Source organism: Petaurus breviceps, unplaced genomic scaffold (genome assembly GCF_028583685.1).
Source record: "Petaurus breviceps papuanus isolate PSGF00001 unplaced genomic scaffold, PetGlider_PUasm1.0 90683, whole genome shotgun sequence".
Classification (NCBI taxonomy): Eukaryota; Metazoa; Chordata; class Mammalia; order Diprotodontia; family Petauridae; genus Petaurus; species Petaurus breviceps.
Window position 1 is genome coordinate 3,403,025 of NW_027187308.1, and position 22,432 is coordinate 3,425,456.

General features: G+C 34.7%; 1 long non-coding RNA gene across 2 annotated transcripts in view; it reads right to left on the minus strand.

Annotated features, from left to right (window-relative positions):
- Nucleotides 1-22,432, minus strand: part of LOC138143996 (uncharacterized) — a 259,778-nt gene that overhangs the window by 46,042 nt on the left and 191,304 nt on the right. Inside the window, exon 3 of one of the 2 annotated variants that reach the window (XR_011163838.1) lies at nucleotides 3,983-4,049. The exons of the other annotated variant lie outside the window; for it this stretch is intronic. This is a non-coding gene — a long non-coding RNA (uncharacterized lncRNA). The remainder of the gene's footprint in view (nucleotides 1-3,982; nucleotides 4,050-22,432) is intronic. 2 annotated transcript variants of the gene reach the window in all.

The following is a 22,432-nucleotide window of genomic DNA, read 5'->3' on the forward strand; positions in this document are numbered from 1 at the left end:
TAAGGGAATTCTTTCAATTTCTATTTTGCCCTCTTGTTCTAGAATATCATGGCATTTTCCCTTGATAATTACTTGAAAAATGAAGTCTAGGCTCTTTTTTTGATCATGGCTTTCAGGTAGTTCAATAATTTTTTAAAGTATCTCTCCTCGATCTATTTTCCATGTCAGTGGTTTATCCAATCAGATATTTCACATTGCCTTGTATTTTTTCATTTATTTGGATTTGTTTTATAGTATCTTCATTTCTCATAAATGTGTTAGCTCCAATTACTCCTATCTAATTTTGAAGGAGTTATTCTCTTCAGTGAGTTTTTGAAACTTCTTTTCCATCTGGGTGATTTGTTTTTTTCAAGCATTCTTCTCCTCATTGGCTTTTTTGGTCCTCTTTTGCCATTTGTGTTAGTCTATTGTTTAAGATGTTAATTTCTTCTGTATTTTGGGGGGTCTCCTTTAGCAGGCTGTTAACTTGCTTTTCATATTTTTTGTGCATCATTTTTATTTCTCTTCCCAATTTGTCCTCTACTTCTCTTACTTGATTTTCAAAATATTTCTTGAGCTCATCTGTGACCTGCCATCCGTTCATATTTTTCTTGATGCAGGAGTTTTTACTTTGTTTTTTTCTTTTCATTGTATGTATTGATCCTTTTTGTCCCCCAAAAAAGGATTATGTAGTCTGGTTGAACTTCCTCTGTTTGTTCATCTTGCTAAACTATTACTTTAATTTTGAGTTCTTTGGTGTGATAGAACTCTGCTTCCAGAGTGGCGAGTGCTGTGTCCCAAATTTCAGGGGTTTTGCACAGCTGTTGTCAGAACTTTTTCTCAGCACTGGCCTCATAACTATGAGGATGACTGCCTCTCCTCAGTATCAACAAGATTTGCCACACTATTGCTCTTCACCCCTGGAATGCCAATTAAGACTGCAACCCAGATCCAAGCATGGTAAAGAAAAAGCAATTACCCTCTGAAAGGTCTGTTGGTCCCCCTACAATCTGTAGGCTTGGATCTCAGGAGGTAGCCATGGGTCAGCTGCAGATGGCTGCCACCTCTGGTGACCTGGGGACAGGAACCATCACTTGCTCTTCTCTCACCCAGTTCCAACAGAGCACCCTACTGACCTTTTACTTTCTCTAAGGTGTTTATGGTTTGAGAAGTCTGGAAATCACCAAAGCAGCCAATGAATCAGACCCCTAGAGTCTTCTCCCAATGATATGTGCCATGGGTCTGGCCTGGCATGGTTTCCACGGGACTGAGCTCCACTCCCAGCTCAGTGTGATAGATCTTTCCTGTTGTCTGGGACAGAAACCACTACCAAAAAAATAAATACATACAAAGATGTAGAGACCTGGAAGCAGAAATTTCTTTATCGCTTTCTAATGGGAAAGTGTACCATCCCTGGTCATTCTAATGGTGCCATGCAGGGAAGTACAAATTGATTCCAGAAAGCATGGAGCTTTTATACTCTAACGTGGATACCCTCCCTGCTACCCCCCCGCACTTCCCCTTATCCCATTGGCTGGGCTTTATACGGCACAATCTATTTGCGTGAATCTTCCCCAGCAACAAAGAAAAAAGGACAAGAAAAGGTAGGAAGTTAGGCTGTGTTGCAAAATGTGTTTTAACGTGGTAAGGCAGTAAACTGTGCTTCAATATTATAAGAAGTATTAACCCTTTTGAGGAGGCTTCACTTCTGGCAAATCATACCTCCCACTGTCAACCTGCCTGTCTGCCTTCAGTGGGAGATAAGTTTCTTTCTGTCACTTTGTGTCATCTGTATCTCAAAAAAATTTTTACAGTCATTTCTTTACAGTTATTGGAGGTGGTTGAAATGGGAACTCAAGGAAGTTCTTGCTTTTGCTCTGCCATCTTGGTTCTGCCAATAAAAATTATTATTATTAGTATTATCATAATCATTGTTTTGCTTTTTGGAGAGGAGAAGGCAGGGCAATTGGATTCAAATGACTTTCCCAAGGTCACAGGACCAGTAAGTGTTAAGTGTCTGAGGCCAAATATGAACTCAGGTCTTCCTGACTCCAGGGTGGGTACTGTATGCACTGTGCCATCTAGAAACATAATAAAAATTATTTTAAAAGAAATAATAAAAGTCAAAAGACTGAAAATATAAAATAAGAAGTGAAAAAGCTCATAAGTAAAAAAAAGTACACAAAACCTGACTGAAGAGAGAGACAAAGGAAAGATGATATCATAATCATTGGACTCAATGAAAGCCATGAATAAATAAACAGCCACCCTAGACATATAATTTCAAGAAATTTTAAAGGAAAATTTTCTAAGGTATTTAGAACTAGAGGGCAAAGTGGAAATTGAAATAATTCTCTAGTCTCCTCCTGAAAGAAATACTAAAATGCAATCTCCCAATAATATAGCCTAAATCCAGAAGTCCTATATTCATGGAAAAAAATATTGCAAGCAGACAGAAATAATTCAAATATAGCAGAGTCATAGCCAGGATTTCACAAGATTTAGAATTTACCACCAAAAAGGTATGGATTGCTTGGAAATTGAAATTCCAGAAGTCATGAAATCTGGGATTACACTCAAAAGCAATCTGTTCAGCAATGGTCTTAATCCTACAAGGGAAAATTTGACATTTAATAAAGGAACAGACTCTCAACTTAATTATTCCTGATTTGAAAACCTGAATAGGAAAGCCGGAATAGAAACTTTTATACTCAAATGCAAGATCCAATAAATGCAGGAAAAATATAAACATGAGTCAGATTCATAAAGTACTAAAGAAAGTTAATTTGTCTACATTTCTACACGAGGAGATGCCCCAGACAAGTACTCAGAACTTTGTCATCGCCAGGGCTGTAAGAGGGAATCGACTTAGATAGAATGGATATGATCTTATTATGGTAGGATGCAATATTATTATGATGAAGATTTCAAAAGAAGAATGCAAGAATGATAAAGAGGGATACTCTGGGAGGGGTGAATGGAGATGAAGAATAGAGAAAATTATCTCACATTAATGGGGCATGCAAAGGAGAATTTATACAATCACAGGAAGAATGGGCAGGGGGCAGTGGTTAACATGAGCCAAATGCAATTTAAATCACGCTCTTTCCATTGTAAGTTAATTTTCAATCCTTTTTTCCTATCCTACTGAAATGGTTGGTAATACATTTGAATATAATAATTCTTGTGCTACCTCTCATCTACTAATTTATAACTTACTCGTACCAATTTATATACATACTGATGTTCCCTTTAGAATATACACCCATTTAAGGAAGATAATGTATTTGCTTTTCTCATTGTTTCTCAATAACTCAAAACTGTGCCTAACATATAGTAAACATGTAAAAGTGCTTGCTGATTGAGTGAATGACATGTACACTAGATTTTTGGAGGGTAACTTTTACATTGTGCACAGCCAGAATAAATAGGAACAGTTGATCGTGTCAGAATAGTGTTAGGAAGATTATAGATCAATATGAAGATCAATATTAAGATCGAGTAAAAAGGACTTTTTGGCAAGCTATGTTGTAGACCAGAGTAAGAATAACAAAAAGTTCCCACTTAGAATGGACAGGGAGATAATATGATACTGGGATTTAAAACTAGAAGGCATTTTAGGAAACACATATATCTAAATTTTCCATTTTACAATGCTTAGATTAATACCTAGAAGGGCCAAGTACTTGGCCAAGGTAACAGAACTGAGAAGTTACAGAGTTGAATCCAAATTCAAATCTAAGTCTCTGCATGATAGTGCTCTTTCTACAACAACAAATTTCTTTTCAAATTCATAAGGAAGGAATGCTCATAGGATGATCAATAGAACAGAAATCTAAAATTATTTTAACAGTCTATAAACACGGACTGAAACAACAACAACAAAAAGATTAAATTTCACAAGACTGATTATAAGATTTACTTCTGAGTTGAAAAAATAGAAAGAACATAATGAGAGATAGGGACAAAAGACAGTTTAGGTAACAAAACAAAACAAACTCACTGTTTTAGTTGATTTAGTGATGAAAAGATCCTCAACAAGCAATTATTAATTCATTAAGATCCAGGCCCTGTGAATAAAATGCAAAAGTGAAACAATGGCCTGTTTTCAAAGAACTTGTATTGAAATGATGTGGTGCAGCAGTTAAAAGGATTAATAAAATCATAGACATTAGTATATGCATAGGGTCAAATACAAGGCTGGGTATAGTCGGCCATCTTTTGCTCTGGCCAATCCACATATGGATTATCATTGTTCAGCTCTGGTTAAACACATTTTAGGAAGGGTATTAAAAGGTTGGAATGTGTGAAGAGGAGAGAAATTCAAAAGTATTATAAATAAGGACAATTTTAAGAAATTGAGGATGATAGATTAGTCTGAAAGTAAAATATTGATGGGTGGGTGTGAGGTGCATTCAGCATTTTTAAAACTTGAAGGGTTGTCTTGTACAAGAGAGAATGAACATTTTTTTTTTTTGCTTGGCCCCAGAGGAAAGAATTAGGATTAAAGAGTGAAAGTTGTAGAAGGCAAATTTTGGCAGAAAGAAGGAAAAATTTCATAAGAGTGAGAGCTCTCCAAAAATGAAATGAGTTGACAGAGGCAGCAATCTGCACTATCACTGAATGTCTTTAATCAGAGGGTTAGATAACCCTTTGGGAGGAAAATCTTGGGACTTCATGCTTCCAGAAATAGTAGGACTAGAAGATGTCTAAGGTCACTTCCAATTTTGCAATTTATTGTTCTATTTTTTTTTAATTGTCCCTGTCTTGAATTAACTTTTTTTTTTTTTGGTGGGGCAGTGTGAGAGTATACAGGCAGTGCAATTTGAAAGCAAAGGATGAAGCTGAGGCAGAATTGTTATATAATGGAAAGGTCACTTGATTTGAAGCCAGAGTACCTGGTTTCAAATCCTGGCTCTGCCCAACAAATCTTTTTCAAATCATTTAACATTCCTGGGCCTTAGTTTTCTCTCATTTAAAATGAGTCAATCTAGATAATCATTAAGAACCTTTTCAACTCTATATCTTTGCTCTTAAAGTTGCATTAAATTGATAGTAAATCATAGTATATATATATATATATATATATATAAAACCACAGTATATGACCATTGTATGACCATTGTAAATAATTGTTAAATTCCATCTTTTCATATTGGGCATGGAGTGAATACAAGTATTTTCATTTAATTCATTGATTTGATAAGAACCTACAGCAATGGGGTGGTTAGGTGGTGCAGTGAATAGAGCTCTGGACCTGGAGTCAGAAGGACCTGAGTTCAAATTCAGCCTCAGACACTTAACACTTACTATCCATGTGACCTTGGACAAGTCACGTAACCCCAATTGCCCTGCCTCACCCCTCCAAAAGGAAAGATAGATAGATAGATAGATAGATGATAGATAGATAGATGCATAAATACATACATACATGCATGCATGCATACACACAAGAACCTACAGCAAGTCACTTAACATCTTTTCCTCTCTTTATTCAAGGAATTGGAATGGTACAAATCCTTGTCAATAAGCCTCTGATCTTTCTAGATATATGCTGTCTCAGAGATACATAGCTGAAGGACACTATTTTCTGATCTTTCATCCTAGATTTTTAGACTCCAAGGCAGTCAAGAAGTAGTAATTCGTCCTATGTGATACTAGCTGCTGCTGTACTCCCCAGTAAGAAATCATCTATAGTAAGTGTATAATTTTCTTGTTTACCTATGCACAAGCCTGTACAGACTCGATAACCTATAGGACAAGGCAGAGAAAGGTTTTCCTCTCTTCATTCCTAGGATGTTATATTGGTTATGCCATTATGGACACAAAAGGCATATTTGAGCTTTTGTTAGTCCCAATAGCATTTTTGCTACCCAAATGTTTAATGTAATTAGTAATTTCAGAGGATTTAAGATCAAAACACATGGAATAGTTTGGGATGATATACAATGAAAGAAAACACATTTTTTTTGGAGGGGGATAAAATTACAAGAAAAATACTGCATTGCTTCATTTAGAAACCTGTTTAATGTCTGATCTTTTTTTCTTTTCATACAATATTTCTTTTTTTAATGTATATATATGTAATTTTTGTTAAATATTTCTCAATTGCATATAAAATTTTAACAATATTTCTTTAAAAATTTTAATTTGAAATTCTTTCCCTTCCTCCTTTCCCCACTTCCTGAGAAAGCAAGCAATTTGATATTGATTATATATGTGAAGTCAAGCAAAATATGATTTCCTTGTTTTAAGAGAAAAAAAATTGACAAAAACACAACTAAAGGGAAAAAGTACTATTTGTGTTATAATAAGAATTTGGTAAGACTCCTTTTCAATTATATATATATATTTTTCCAAATATTTCTATCATATTGGGATTAATTGTTTCTTAAATATTTTTTTTAGAATGAATTTGTAAACCCATGCAGTCTTACAAATTTTTTCTTAGGCAGCTGAATTATAGCTTATTCAATTTCTTTTTCTAAGGCAGAGTTATTCAGTTATCCTAGTTTTTCTTTTTTTTCTGTTAAAAATGTTTTCTTAAGAGAGTATTTGTGGTAAACTAAGCTAGCCTAAGATTCCTTAATGAAACTTTGCCTGATTCACCAGACAGTAGTTATCTTTCATTCTCATGAATTTTTATATCTTCTGGCTAGTAGAATTACATGCATAATTTTCTATACTTGAGTGTTATGCAATGGGAGAAGAAAACAAGATAATGCCAGGAATGTTTTTAATGAGGTATGCACAGAATGGATATTTCTTGAATTTATCTGTATATGTATATATATGTATACACACATATACATACACACACATATGCATATTTATATAAATCTGCATGTAGATATAGATAGATATAAATATAGATATAAGGATATCTCGGTCTAGATATCAATCCAGATATCTCTATATAGACCAATATCTAGATATCTATAGCTATCTATAGCTAGCTAGCTCTATCTCCCTATATAACTACCTATGGGAGAGACAGGGACAGAGACAGAGAGACAGAAACAGAGATAGAGAGATTTAGAGAGAGACAAAGAAAGAGACAGGGAGACATAGACAAAGAGAGAACATTCCTAAACATATTTAATTATGTGCTTCCTGTTATTAAGATGTGAAAAGCAAGAGGCATATCATAGATGGAATAAGATGTAACATGATTTGTTATAGATGACTATGGGATCCAATAACCCAAATGAATATGCAGATTAATCTATATTGTTTTGATGTCAGCAGGCACTTATTAAAACTTACTGTGTTTCAAGTCTATACTTAGTATATTTCCGACACTGTGCTAACTGTTAAGGTCTAAAAGTTCCTTAAAGAATCTAATGCATCTGGGATAAGAACTCATTATTTCACAAAATTCCTAGGAAAACTGGAAAATAATATGACAGAAACTAGAGATAGTCCAACATCTTGAACCATATACCAAGATAATGTCAAAATTGGTACATGATTTGGATGCAAAGGCTGATACTATAATCAAACAAGGAGAGCAAGGAATAGTTTACCTGTCAGATATATGGAGAAAGGAAGAATTTATGAAAAAAAAGAGAAAATTATAGAATGCAAAATAGATGATTCTATTTACATTAAACTGAAACATTTTTGCACCAACAAAGTCAATGTATACAAAATTTGAAGAGAAGAAGAAAGCTGGGGGAAAAGACAGGTAGCATATCAGATAAAGGTATCATTTCTAAAATATGTAGGGCAGACACAGAGGCAGGCCCGGAAGGCGTGGCCAGCCTGCAGAGGAAGGCCCAGAAGGGGCCTGATCAACTTGGAGGGCAAGTCTTCCCAGCAACCACAAGGGCCACCAGCAAGCCTATCAGCAAAGGGCTGGGACTGGAAATAGAAAGGTAAGAAGCAAATACCAGGGCCCCTGTCCTGGACAGCAAACACTCCTGGGGCTACCATTTCATAGGCCAGAAATTTAAAAAAAATGCCCCTTTCAGGACCTCCAAAGTCCAGGATGATATAGTGAATCTCACTTGCTCCAAACCCCCACTCTGACACTGAAAACATAGTAACTCTTACCCCAGGGCAAAACCCTCTAGAGTAAAGGCTTGGAATCCTAGAGGAAGGGTGTGGCTAGGGCCCTGCCTCAAAATGGGTAGAAAGCAGACTACAAAGACAAAGACTCTGGAGTCCTACTATTCTCAGTGGGAGGAACCAACCTCAGAGGGAGACAATGTGGACTCCACACCCAAAGCTGAAACTTCAGCAGGGAATGGCTCCCAAGCACAGAAGGCTCTCCTAGATGAGATTGAAAGGAACATTGAAAACAAAATGAGAGAGATAGAAGACAAAATGAATAATTCTCTCAAAACCAAAATAGCAGAATTGGAAAAACATTATAATGAGGAAAACATCTCTCTAAAAGGAAAAGTGTATTATATGGAAAGGGAGCTCCAAAAATTAACCAAGGAAAATGATTTGCTAAAAACTAGAATTAACCAAATGGAAACAAATAACTTTATGAGGAAGCAAGAATTAGTCAAGCAAAACAGCAAGAATGAAAAATTAGAAAAAGAGGTAAAATACCTCAAAGAAAAAATAACTGACCTGGAAAACAGATCCAGGAAGGATAATCTGAGAATCATAGGTCTACCAGAAAACTATGATGAAAAAATGAGACTGGACAACATTCTCCAAGAGCTTGTTAAGGAAAACTGCCCTGAGATACTAGAACCTGAGGGTAAAATAGAAATTGAGAGAATCCACCAGACACCTGCTGAAAAAGATCCCAAACTGAAAAGTCATCAAAATGTTGTGGCCAAACTCCAGAACTACCAGATAAAAGAGAAAATGCTTCAAGCAGCCAGAAACAAACAATTCAAATATCAAGGCTCCACAGTGAGGATTGCACAGGATTTGGTAGTCTCTACACTGAAAGATTGGAGGCAGTGGAATATAATTTTCTGGAAGGCAAAAGAGCTCTGCTTACAACTAATGATCACATACCCAGAGAGACTGAGAATATTCTTCCATGCCAAGAGACAGTCATTCAATGATATAACAGAGTTCCAGACCTTCTTGATAAAAAATCCAGAACTCAATGGAAAATTCAACCTCCAATTATGAGATGCAACAGTGACTTAGAAAGGTAAACAAGGAGAAGACACACACACACCTCTTTATTTGATAAGAGCAAACTGGTAATAGAAAAGTAGAGGGTATGAGTATAAAAAACACAAAATGATGATTTAAAAAAATCTTATTGAAGGGTACAAAGGGACAGAAATGGAAGAAAGGAAATGGATGAAGTGGAAAAGGGTAAATAATGCCACAAATAGAGGCACAAAAACTGTATAGCAGAGGGAAAAAAAAGGAAGTCGGGAAGCATATGATCTTTTCCCTCATTGGTTCTGGTACAAGGAAGGAATAACAACCAGTTAAGTATAGGATTCTATGGAGAAGAAACACAAAAAATATCATTTTAGAGGGAAAGAGGGGAGGAAGAGGAGCTTCACACAGGATTTGTCCCTGTCACTCTTGGTGTGAAGAAGAAATAACATACTTCATTAAATATAAAAATGATTTACAGGCAGTAGGAGGGGGAAAGTGTTATGAAAGGGGGGCAGGAGTGGTTTGTAGGGAGGGAAGTAGTAAGGGGAAAGGGGAGGAAAACAGAGGGGGGCTGATCAGGGAACACTGAGGGAGGTGGTGGTCAAAAGGCAAGTTATTAAGGGGGGAAAGGGAGACGGGAGGGAAAATATGAACATTAACAGGGGTGGGAATAGGATTGAGGGAAAGAAAAAAATAACAATGATAACTGTCAATGTGAATGGAATGTACTCTCCCCTAAAATGGAAACAGATAGCAGAATGGATTAGAAATCATAGTCCTACAATATGCTGTTTACAAGAAACACATATGAAACAGAGGTGTACACACAGGGTAAAGGTAAAAGGTTGGAGTAAAATATATCATGCTTCAGCTAAAGTAAAAAAACAAATCAGGGTTAGCAATCCATATCTCAGATAAAGCAAAAGTAAAAATTGATCAAATTAAAAGAGATAAGGAAGGAAACTATATCCTGTTAAAAGGCACCATCGAGAATGAAGCAATATCATTACTTAACATATATGCACCAAGTGGTGAAGCATCCAAATTCCTAGAGAAGAAGGTGAAGGAATTAGAGGAAGAAATAGATAGCAAAACCATACTATAACTTAATATCCCCCTGTCTGAAATTGATAATTCCAACTTCAAAATAAATATGAAAGAAGTTAAGGAGGTAAACAGGAATTTTAGAGAGGATAGGTATGATAGATCTCTGGAGAAAATTGAATGGGGATAAAAAGGAATATACTTTCATCTCAGTGGTTCATGAGACATACTCAAAACCTGACCATGTGCCAGGGCATAAATACCTCATAATTCTATGCAGTAAGGAAGAAATATTATATGCATACTTCTCAGATCATGATGCACTGAAAATTATATGCAATAAAGGGCCAGGGAAAGGCAGACTAAAAACTAATTGGAAATAAAACAATTTAATCCTAAAGAATGAGTGGGTCAAACAAGAAATTATAGAAACAGTCAGTATTTTCATTCAAAAGGATGATAATAATGAGACAACATACCAAAATTTGTGGCATACATTAAGGGCAGTTCTTAGAAGTTTTTATATCCCTGAGTGCATACATGATTAAATTAGAGAAAAGGGAGCTCAACGAATTAGGCATGCAATTAAAAAATCTGGAAAAAGAACAAATTCTAAATCCCCAATTAAACAGTAAATTAGAAATATTGAAAACCAAAGGAGAGATTAATAAAATTGAAATTAAGAAAACTATTGAATTAAACAATAAAACCAAGAGCAGGTTTTATGAAAAAAAAACAACAAAATTGATAGACCCTTAGTCAATATGATAAAATAAAGAAAGAAGAAAACCAAATTATGAGTATTAAAAATGAAAAGGGTGAATCTACCTCCAATGAGGAGGAAATCAAAACAAAATTTAGGAGTTATTTTTCCCAATTGTATGCACATAAATTTGACGATTTTAGGGAAATGGATGAATATTTACAAACACACAAGTTGCCCAGATTAACTGAAAAGGAAGTAAATTACTTAAATAATCCCATCTCAGAAAAAGAAATTGAAAAAGCCATCAGTAAACTCCCTAGGAAAAAATCTCCAGGGCCAGATGGATCACTAGTGAATTCTATCAAACATTTAAAGAACAATTGATTCCAATACTCTAAAAAACTATTTGGGAAAATTAGTGAAGAAGGAGTCCTACCAAATTCTTTTTATGACACAACTATGCTAATGATACCTACATCAGGAAGAGATAAAACAGAGAAAGAAAATTATAGACCAAACTCCCTAAAGAATATAGATGCAAAAATTCTAAATAAAATACTAGAAAAAAGACTACAGAAACTTATCTCAAGAATAATACACTTTGATCAGGTAGGATTTATTCCAGGAATGCAAGGATGGTTTAATATTAGGAAAACCATCAGTATAATTGATCATATCAACAAAAGAACTAGCAGAAGCCACATGATCATCTCAATAGATGCAGAGAAAGCTTCTGACAAAATCCAACATCCATTCCTATTAAAAACATTAGAAGGTACAGGATTAAATGGAGCCTTCCTAAAAATAATAGATAGCATTAGATAGATAAACCCAACAGCGAGTATTACATATAACAGGGAGAAGCTAGAAGCATTTCCCATAAGATCAGGGGTGAAACAAGGGTGTCCACTATCACCCCTCTTATTCAGTCTGGTACTATAAATGTTAGTAGTAGCAATTAGAGAAGAAAAATAAATCAAAGGAATCAGATCAGGCAAAGAAGAGACCAAGCTATCACACTTTGTAGATGATATGATGATATACTTAGAGAATCCTAGAGAATCGAGGAAAAAAAAATACTTGAGACAATAAATAAATTTGCAAAGTTGCAGGATATAAAATAAATCCACATAAATCCTCATCATTCCTATATATTTTCAATGAAATTCATCAGCAAGAGATAGAAAGAGAAATCCCATTTAAAATTACTGTAGACATTATAAAATATTTGGGAATCTACCTCCCAAAATAAACCCAGGATTTATATGACCATAACTACAAAACACTTTTCACACAAATAAAGTCATATCTAACTAATTTAAAAAAAATATCAATTGCTCATGTCTTGGTCAAGCTAATATAATAAAAATGACAATTTTACCTAAATTTAATTATATATTTAGTGCCATACCAATTATTTTAACAAAAAACTACTTTATAGAGCTAGAAAAAAAGGAACAATATTCATTTGGAAGAATAAATGGTCCAGAATATAAAGGGAATTAATGAAAAGAATTGCTAGGGAATTTGGACTAGCTATACCAGATTTCAATCTGTATTATAAAGCAGCAGTCATAAAAACTACTTAGTACTGGCTGAGGAATAGAGGAGTGGATCAATGGAATAGATTAGGCCCACAAGATTCAAAAGTCAATGACTGTAATAATCTATTGTTTGATAAACCCCCAGACCCTGGTTTTTCGGATAAGAACTCACTATTTGACAAAAACTGGAAATATACTATGGCAGAAACTGGGAATAGACCATTATCTAACACCATATACCAAAATCAAGTCTATATGGGTGCATGATCTAGGTATAAATGTTGATATAGTAAGCAGTCTCCTAAAAAAAGGAATAGTTTACCTATCAGATTTGTTTAGAGGGAAAGACTTCATGACTAAACAAGAATTAGAGAACATTATAAAGTGTAAAATGGATAATTTGGCTGCATGAAATTTAAAAGCTTCTGGGCAAACAAAGCCAATGTAACCAAGATTAAGAGGGAGGTGGGAAATTGGGAAAGAATCTTTACAACCTATGTCTCCAATAAAGGACTCATTTCTAAAATATACAGAGAATTGGGTCAAATTTATAAGAATGCAAATCATTCCCCAATTGATAAATGGTCAAAGGATATGAACAGGCAGTTTTCAGAGAAAGAAATTAATGATATCTATAAGCACATGAAGAAATGCTCTAATTCACTATTGATTAGAGAAATGCAAATCAAAAATCATCTCACCAGTCAGATTGGCTAAGATGACAAAACAGGAAAATTAGAAATGCTGGAGAGGATGTGGGCAAATTGGAAAACTAATGCATTGCTGGTGGAGTTGTGAACTGATCCAGCCTTTCTGGAGAGCAATCTGAAATTATGCCCAAAGGGCTATAAATACTTTTATACCCTTTGATCCATCAATACCACTCCTAAGCTTATATCCCAAAGAGATCATAAAAATGGGAGAAAGACCCATATGTACAAAAACGTTTATAGCAGCTCTTTTTGTGGTAGCAAAGATTTGGAAATTAAGGGGGTGCCCATCAATTGGTGAATGGCTGAACAAGTTGTGGTATATGCATGTTATGGAATTCTAGTGTGCTATAAGAAACAAAGAGCAGACAGTCTTCATATGGTGATTTTTTCCCTAAAATGAGAAATCACCTCCACTTTTTTTTTTAAGTAATTGGTGTTAAGTAACTTGCTCAAGGTTTCATGGCCAAGTGATTCTGGGTGGGTGCTAAGTGTATTAACCCTGACTCAATCCCAGGCCATCCCGACTCTGGGGCTGGTGCTCTTACTCACTGTGCTACCTAGCCACCCCTGTCTCCACTTCTTTTAAAAATTGTATTTTCTTCCATTATTTTCTACTAAGGTACAGTTATATCTGTTTTTGTGTATTTTTATATTAAAAATTTATTTTTTCTTACTAGTACTCTATATTTAATCATTTTATTAAAATTGTTTTACTACTTTTAGTTTACAACATTTATTTCCACAATCACTTGAGTTCCACATCCCTCCTTCCCGCCCCCCTCCCCCCGCTGTCTTCCTCCTATCCTCCCCATGGCATGCAACTGATGTAGGATTGAAAAATACATTCGCATTGAGCATTAGTCAGGTTATAAAGAAGAATTATAACCAATGAAGTGAACAACGAGTAAGAAGGAGTAAAACTACATTGAACGCAAAAGAGAGAGCAAGTCGTTTGCTTCAATCTGCATTCAAACTCCATAATTCTTTCCTCTGGATGTTGATATCCTTGTGGCCATGCATACGATGTGTCTGTAATTGTGTAGAAAGTTCTCCTGGTTTTGCTCTCCTCACTGAGCATCAATTTTTATAAGTTTCTCCAGGTTATTATGAAGTCTGTCTGTACCCATTTCTTATAGCACAATAGTATTCCATTATATTCATATACCACAACTTGTTTAGCTATTCCTCAATTGATGGGCATCTCCTTGATTTCCAATATTTTGCCACCATGAAAAGAGCTGCTATAAATATTTGTGTGAAAATGGATCTTCCTTCCACTTGTAAGATCTCTTTAGGATACAGCCCTAGAAATAGTATTTCTGGGTCAAAGGGTATGCGCTTTTTTATAACCCTTTGGGCATAGTTCCAAATTACTTTCCAGAATGGTTGGATCAGTTCATAGCTCCACTAAAAATGTATTAATGTTCCAATTTTTACACATCCTCTCCAGCATTTATCATTTTCCTGTTTGGACATCTTAGCCAATCTGACCAGTGAAGTGTGGTACCTCAGAGTTGTTTCGATTTGAATTTCTAAATCAATAGTGATTTAGAGCATTTTTTTTCATATGTTTATAGATATCTTTAGTTTCTTCCTTGGGAAACATTCTGTTCATACCCTTTCACCATTTATCAATTGAGGAATTACTTGTACTTGATTTAATTTGAATCAATTCTCTGTATATTTTAGAAATGAGGCCTTTATCAAAGACACTGGTTGTAAAAATTCTTTCCCAGTTTTCCACTTCCCTCCTATTCTTGGTTACAGTAATTTTATTTGTACAAAAACTTCAATTTAATATAAGTAAAGTTATCTATTTTGCAATTTGCAATGCTCTCTATCTCGTTTTGTCAAAAAAACCCTCCCTTCTCCACAAATCTGACAGATGAACTATTACTTGCTCTCCCAAATTGTTTACAGTCTCAACCTTTATATCTAGATCATGCACCCATTTAGACTTTATTTGCTATATGGTATAATATATTGATCTATGCCCAGTTTCTGCCATACTAGCTTCCAATTTTCCTAGCAGTTTTTCTCAAATAGTGAATTTATGTCCTAGAAGCTAGGGTCTTTGGGTTTATCAAACAATACCTTACTATAATCATTGACTGCTGTGTCTTGTGTACATAATCAATTCCACTTATCTATCACTCTATTCCTCAGCCAGTACCAAGTAATTTTGAAGACTGCTGCTTTATAATACAGTTTAAAATCTGGTATGTATAGACCACCTTCCCTAGCATTTATTTTCATTAATTCCCTTGATGTTCTGGGCCTTTTTTTCTTGCAGATGAAATTTGTTACTATTTTTTCTAGCCCTATAAAATAATTTTCTGGTAGATTTATTGATATGGAAATAACAGGTAAATTAATTTAGGTAAAATTATCATTTTTATTATATTAGCTCGAACTAACCACGAGCAAGAGATGTTTATCCAGTTATTTAGATCTGATTTTTTGTGTGTATGAAAAATGTTTCATAATTGTGTTCATACAAAGTTTGTTTTGGCAGGTAGATTCCCACATATTTTATAGTGTCTACAGTAAATTTAAATGGAATTTGTGCATCCATTTCTTACTTTTGAACTTTGTTAGAAGTGTAGAGGAATGAAAAGGATTTAGGTAGGTTTATTTTATATCTGGCAACCATGCTAAATTTATTATCTCAATTAGTTTTTTTTTTCTTGATTCTCTAGGATTCTCTAAGTATACCATCATATCATCTGCAAATAATAATAGCTTAGTCTCTTTTTTGCCTGACCTAATTTTTGCAGCTATATTCATGAGGGAAATTGGTCTATAATTTTCTTCTTTGTTTTGGCTCTTCCTGATTTATGTATCAGTAGCCTATTTGTGTTATAAAAAGAATTTGATAGGATTCCTTCTTCTCCAATTTTCCCAAATATTTCATAAAGTATTAGAATCACCTGTCCTTCAAATATTTGATTTTGCTTGATATTTGAGTTTGCTTGTAAAACCATCTGGCCCTGCCCATTTTTTCCTAGGGAGTTCATTTAAGACTTGTTCAATTTCTTTTTCTGAGATGGGGTTATTTAAGTATTCTATTTCATCTTTGGTTAATCTGTGTAATTTATATTTTTGTAAATATTCATACAGTTCATTAAGATTATCAAATTAATGGGCATACAATTGGGCAAAATAATTTCTATTTTTTTAAATTTCCTCTTCATTGGAGGTTAATTCACCTTTTTAATTTTTGATACTGGTGATTGTCTTTCTTCTTTTTTTTAATCAAATTGAATAAAGGTCTATCAATAATATATATTTTCCTGAAACAAGCTCTTAGTTTTATTTATTAGTTCAATAGTTTTCTTAATTTCAATTTTATTAATTTCTCCTTTGGTTTTCAGCATTTTTAATTTAGTATTTAATTGGGGATTTACAATTTGTTTTTTTCCAACTTTTCCAATTCCATGCTCAATTTATTGATCTCGACTTTCTCTATTTTATTCATGTATGCATTAAGAGATATACAACTTCCCCTAAGATCTGCTTTTGCTTCATCCCACAAGTTTTCGTATGTTGTCTCATTATTGTCATTCTCTTGAATGAAATTAGTGATTGCATTTATGATTATTTGCTTGACTCAGTCATTAGGATTAAATTATTTACTTTCCAATTAATTTTTAGTCTATCTTTCCATGGCCCTTTATTACATATAATTTTTATTGCATCATGATCTGAAAAGGCTTCATTTAGTAATTCTGCCTTTCTGCACTGAATAATAAGGTTTTTCTGCCCTAGTACATGATCTATATTTGTGTATGTGCCATGTACTGCTGAGAAAAGGTATATTCCTTCTTATCCCCATTCAATTTTCTCCTGAGTTCAACCATATCTACCTTCTCTAACATTCAATTCACCTCCTTAACTTTTCCTCATTTATCTTGAGGTTAGATTTATCAAGTTCAGAGACAGGGAGATTGAGGCCCCCAACTAGTATAATTTTGCTATCTATTTCTTCCTCTCCCTTAATTTTTCCTCTAGGAATTTGTATGCTACACTCCTTGTTGCATATATGTTAAGTAATTATATTGCTGCCTTTTATAAGGATATATTTTCCTTCCTTATCTCTTTTAATTAGATCTATTTTTGCTTTTGCTTTATCTAAGATAAAGACTGCTACCCCTATTTTTTCACTTTAAATGAAGAACAATATGTTCTATCCCAATATTTTACCTTTACCCCGTGTATCCCACTCTTTTAAATCTGTTTCTTGTAGACAGCATTTGTAGTATTATGTGTTTTAATCCGTTCAGCTATCCACCTCCATTTTATGAGGGAAATAATCCCATTCATTTTCATAGTTATGATTATTTATCTGTGCCTTTCCCTCCATCCCATTCCCTCCCCTATTTATGCTTTTATTTCTCCCTTCTCCCTTTTCCTCCTTAAGAATTTTCCTTTTGACTGCCATCTCCTTCAGTATTCCCTCTCTATCTACCCCTTTTATTACTTCTTCTCTCCCTTAGAACACCCCCCCCCTTTTTTTCCCTTTCCCCTCCTAGTGCCTGTAGGGCATGAAAGATTTTTATACTTAACAAGGTATATTATTCCCTCCTTGAATCAATCAAATGAGTAAATCTCATACAGTGCTCCTCTTCCCCCCTTCTTTCCCTTCATTGTAATAAGTTTTTGCATCTTTTCATGTTAGAATCCTATACTTAACTGATTATGTTATTCTCTCCTTGAACCAATACCAATGAGAGTAAAGCTCATAAAATGTCCTCTTCCCTCTCTTCTTCCCTTCTTGTATAAACTAGAAAAATATCTTTTTATGCTTCTTTGTGTGGCATAATTTACCCTTTTCTGCCTCCTCCTTTCCTATTCTCTCATTACAGTTCCTTTGCTCCCCTTAATTTTTTTTTTTATCATCACTTTGGTTAGTTTATACCCACAACTTCTATCTATGTATAAACCTTTTATATGTAACTCTGATTATACAATTCTCAATATTGACAGGTATCAGCTTCCAATATATGAATGTAAACAAGTTCCTCTTATTTAATAACAAGTTATGTGTGTGTGTGTGTGTGGATGTGGGTGTGTGTTTTCCATGTTTACCTTTTAATGTCACTCCTTAGTTTGAGTATTTGGAGATTTAATTTTCCACTGTGCTCTGGCTTTTTCATCAGGAAGTCCCTTATTTCATTGAATGACCATTTCCTTGCCTGAAAGGTTATACTTAGTTTTGCTGGATAGTTGATCCTTGGTTGTAGTCCTAGTTCTTCTGCCTTAGGCAATATCATATCCCAATCCTTCTGATCATTTAATATAGAAGCTGCTAGGTCCTGTACTATCCTGACTGCAGTTCCACAATATTTGAATTGTTTCTTTCTTGCTGCCTGCAGTATTTTCTCCTTGATCTGATAGTTCTGGAATTTGGCTGCAATAGTTCTTGGACTTTTCAATTTGGGATCTTTCAGGTGTCCAGTGGATTTTTACCCTCTGGTTCTAGGTCCTTAGGGCAATTTTCCTTGATGAATACTTGGAAGATGTGGTCCAGGTAGAATGATAATTGTTAGATTATCTCTCCTGGATCTATTCTCCAGGTCAGTTGTTTTTCCAATGAGATATTTTGCATTTTCTTCTAAATTTTCATTCTTTAGGTTTTGCTTGACATATTGTTGATGCCTCATGGAGTTGTTAGTTTCAAACTGACTGATTCTAATTATTAGCTAATAATTTTCCTAAATTAAGTTTTGAAATTCCTTTTCCATATGTTCAGATTTTGTTTTTAATGAGTTCTTTTCTCCAGTTAGATTTTGCACCTCTTTTCAAATTTAAAAAAAAAAAACTTTTTAAGGAACTATTTTTTTCAGTAATTAATTTTTTTTTTATTTTGGCAAGAGTAATTTTAAAATAATTGGTCAGTTTATCTTCCACCTCCCTAATTTGGCTTTTACAATTGATTTTGAGCTCTTCCAAGAACACTCTCTGGGATTGAAACCAGTTCATATTCCCTGTTGAGGTTTCAGAGTTGGATATAGAGTCAATGCTGACCTCTTGTGAATTTGGTTCTCCTCACTCACTACAAAAGTATTTGATCTTTTTCATTCTTCAAAATTGCTTCTTTTCCATTGTGTTTGCCTATTTCCTGGACTTTAAAGTGGATTTCTGCTTCTAGGGTATAGAGGGTCCTGATCCATAATTCTTATGCTGGGAGCTAGGGGGTCTGGTTATTGGCTTTCTGTGCTGTGTCTAGACTAAGGCCAAGGCCAGGGCTTTCTGAGTTGCCTCAAAGTTACTCTGAAGCTCACAATGTAAGGTGTGGGGGAGGGGTGGTCTCGCTGTTTCAGGATTCAACCTCCCAGTCCCTAGGCTAACACTCAGGCAGATTCAGTTGCTGTTGGTTTGGCACCTCTGGTGTCTTCTGGTTGTGTGAATGCACACCTAGAGTTCTGATATTAATGCATGCTGACTCCACCCCAGCTGGGGTTCAGGATCTCCTGCAGGTCAGCTGACATGGGGCTTGTTGGGACAGCTTGAGCCTTGTACCTTAGCCTCAGCACAATCATACTCATACCCTTCCTGTAGGCCTCCGAAGCTTGTCCCAGGTTGCACTATTTCAGGATTTTACCCTGAGGCAATATTCTCTTGTTTTTCAGGGTCTGAGGGAGAAAGTGGAACTGCTTAGGTTTACTCCACCATCTTGGCTCCCAAGAGCTCAGGTAGCTGATTTTCAAATATCCAGGCTGTGGGTTGGTAGCTCCAGAATTAGCTGCTGCTGTCACAGGCCCTGTGATTTATCTTACCCTCCTCAGAAAGATCCCTTGTCCTGTTGTGAGATGCCCTTGCAGTAGGTGAATTAGCTTACCTGGAATTGCTCTGGCTCTGCTCTGGTAGGGTCTCAGTTCTATGCTGGTGCAGCCACCATGCTGTTTGTTTCCCTTGTCCAGTCTTTTGTGTGTACTCTCCTGGGCTGGGAATCTGCCATGCTCTGTCTCCCTATGGATTCTGCCACTCTTAAATACATTCAGATTCACTTTTTAGAGGTTGAAGAAGGAATTCATGGAGGAGTTCAGGTGAGTTCCTGCTTTCATTCCACCATCTCTGGCTCTGCCCCCTAGTATCCTATATTTTTTTCAAATATATGTAAAAATAGTTTTCAACATTCACTTTTATAAGATTTGAGTTCAAATTTTTCTTCTCCCTCTATTCCCTACCTTCTTCCCAAAATGGCATGCAATCTGATATAGACTATTCATGTACAATCATACTAAACACATTTCCACATTCGTCATGTTGTGAAAGAAGAATCAGAACAAAAGGAAAAAAAAAACAAGAAAGAAAAAAAGAGAAAATAATGTGCTTCAATCTGCATTCAGATTCCACAGATGTTTCTCTTTGGAATCATCTTAGGAGATTTTATTGCTGAGAAGGGTTAAAGTTAATCAGAATTGGTCATCACACAGTGTTGTTGTTACTCTATACAATGTTCTCCTGGTTCTTCTCACTTCACTCAGCATCATTTCATTTGAAGCTTTCCAGACTTTTCTGAAATCCACCTGGTCATTTTTAATAGAAGAATATATTGCATGACATTAATATTTCCCAACTTGTTCTGCCATTCCCAAACTGATGGGCATCCCCCCCCCCCTCAGTTTCCAGTTCTTTGAGACTAAGAGCTCATAAAAATATTTTTTTATATATCTGAGTCTTTTTTCCCCCTTTTTTATAATCTCTTTGAGATATAGACCTAACAGTGGTATTGCAGGATGAAAGGGTGTACATATTTTTATAGCCCTTTCGGTATGGTTCCAAATTGCTCTACAGAATAGGTGAATCAGTTCACAACTCCATCAATAGTTCATTAGTGTTCCAACTTTCCCACTTCTCATTTATCAGTTCCCTGTTTTGTCATGTTAGCCAGTTTGATAGGTGTGAGATAGTACCACGGAGGTGGTTTTTCTTGCATTTCTCTAATCAATAGTGATATAGAACATATGCTTATTAATAAGTTGAATTTCTTCCTCTGAATACTGCCTGTTCATATTCTTTGACCATTTATCAAGTGGGGGATGACTGGTATTCTTGTAAATTTTACTCAGTTATGTATATATTTTGGAAATGAAACCTTGATCAGAGATAGTAGTAAAAATTCTTTCCCAGTTTTCTGCTTCCCTCCTATTCTTGATTGCATTGGTTTTGTTTTTGCAAAAGCATTTTCAATTTAATGTAATTAAAACCATCTGTATTGCACTACATAATATTCTCTATCTCTTTTTTGGTCATAAATCTTTCCCTCCTCCATAGATCTGACAGGAAACCTGTTTCTTGCCCTCCTAATTTTCTAACTGTATAACCCTTTATATCTAAATAATGTACGCAGTTTGACATTATTTTGGTATGTGGTGTAAGATGCAAGTCTAAGCCTAGTTTCCACAAAAACCATTTTCCAGTTTTCCCAGAAGATTTTTGTCAAATAGTGAAGCTATTTTATCTTATCACAGAAGCTAAAGTTTGAGAGTTTATTAGACAGTAGATTACTATAATACTTGACTACTGTGTCTTGTGTAACTAAGATCAACTTTTCTGTTGATCTACCACTCTTTTCCTTGACCAATACCAAATAGTTTTGATGTTTTATGTTTTATAATACTGTTTTAATTATGGTACTGCTCAACTATCTTCCCTTCCATTGCTTTTTCATTAATTTCCTTAATATTCTAGAAATTTTGCTCTTCCAAATTAATTTTATCATTTTTTTCTACCTCTATAAAATATTTTTTTTAGTTTTATTGGCATGACACTCTATAATTAAACTAATTTATATAAAATTTTCATTTTTAAAAATTATGTGGGCATGGCCTACCCATGAGCAACAGATATTTTCCAAATTATTTAAATCTGACTTTATTTGTTTGAAAAATGTGTTGAAATTGTATTTACATAGTTCCTAGATTTGTCTTGACTGGTAGACTCTCAAATATTTTATGCTGTCCGCAGTTAATTTAAATGGAATTTCTGTTTCTATCTCTTGCTGCTGGGTTGGTGAGTAATAAAAAAATAAATGCTGATGATGTATGTGGGTTTATTTTGTATTCTGCCACTCTGTTTATATTGTTAATTATTTTTAGTTGATTCTTTAGGATTCTCAAAGAAATGTGGATATATATATATTATATACACTTACATGTATACATATAGGTATAGATTACATAGAGATATATATTCCCTCCAACTACCATAACATTGAAAAAAAGTCTCATGAGATACAAATATCATATTTCCATATGGGAATGTAAACAGTTCAACTTTAATAAGCTAAATTGTGGTGTCCCAGTTCCCCTCCCTGTGCTAAGGCATGTAGGGATACCTGATTTTGGTGTTTG